At 43.8% G+C, this 1,392-nt stretch overlaps 1 protein-coding gene across 2 annotated transcripts in view; it reads right to left on the minus strand.

Moving 5' to 3' along the window:
* lrp13a (low-density lipoprotein receptor related-protein 13 a) overlaps positions 1-1,392 on the minus strand; it is a 43,501-nt gene that overhangs the window by 41,470 nt on the left and 639 nt on the right.

Raw genomic sequence — 1,392 nt, forward strand, 5'->3', positions numbered from 1 at the left:
TTAGTTACAGTGGGTAACTATCGGTAGCTATAATAGACTAATATTTTTTTAAATAATATATAGAAATGTTAAAACATATATCAAATATAAAATAAAAATGTACACTCACTGGCCACTTTATTAGGTACACATGTCCAACTGCTCGTTAATGCAAATTTATAATCAGCTAATCATATGGCAGCAACTCAATGCATTTAGGCATGTAGACATGGTCAAGATGATCTGCTGCAGTTCAAACCAGCATCAGAATGAGGAAGAAAGGGGATATAAGTGACTTTGAACGTGGCATGATTCTTGCTGCCAGATGTGCTGGTCTGAGTATTTCAGAAACTGCTGATCTACTGGGATTTTCACACACAACCATCTATAGGGTTTACAGAGAATGGTCAGAAAAAGAGAAAATATTCAGTGAGCGGCAGTTCTGTTAGTGCAAATGCCTTGTTGAGGTCAGAGGAGAATGGCCTGACTGGTTCCAGCTGATAGAAAGGCAACAGTAACTCAAATGAGCACTCGTTACAACCGAGGTCTGCATTAGAGCATCTCTGAACACACAACACGTCCAACCTTGAGGCGGATGGGCAACAGCAGCAGAAGACCACACCGTGTGCCACTCCTGTCAGCTAAGAACAGGAAACTGAGACACAATTCACACAGGCTCACCAAAATTGGACAAAAGAAGATTGGAGAAACGTGGCCTGGTCTGATGAGTCTTGATTTCTGCTGTGACATTCGGATGGTCGGGTCAGAATTTGCATCAACAACATGAATGCATGGATCCATCCTGCCTTGTATCAACGGTTCCAGCTGGTGGTGGTGTAAAAGTATTGGGGATATTTTCTTGGCACACTTTGGACCTATTAGTACCACTTGAGCATGGTGTCAATGCCACAGCCTACCTGAGTATTGTTGCTGACCATGTCCATCCCTTTCTGACCACAGTGTACTCATCTTCTGATGGCTACTTCCAGCAGGATAATTCACCATGTCATAAAGCGTGAATCATCTCAGACTGGTTTCTTGAACATGACAATGAGTTCACTGCACTCAAATGGCCCCCACTGTCACCAGAACTCAATCCAATAGAGCACTTGTGGGATGTGGTGGAACGGGAGATTCACATCATGGATGTGCAGCCAACAAATCTGCAGCAGCTGCATGATGCTATCATGTCAATATGGAGCAAAATCGCTGAGGAATTTTTCCAGACCTTTGCTGAAATTATGTCACGAAGGATTAAGGCCGTTCTCAAGGCAAAAGAGGCCCCAAACCTAGTAAGGTGTACCTAATAAAGTGGCCGGTTAGTGTACCGGAGTCGCCGCTATGGTCTTTGCGCAGTTGTCATTCTCAGACACTAGAGAGCGATACAGCGCTGCGCTCTTTTAAATACAGGGT

Source organism: Danio rerio, chromosome 5 (genome assembly GCF_052040795.2).
Source record: "Danio rerio strain M-AB ecotype USA chromosome 5, GRCz13ab, whole genome shotgun sequence".
Lineage (NCBI taxonomy): Eukaryota > Metazoa > Chordata > Actinopteri > Cypriniformes > Danionidae > Danio > Danio rerio.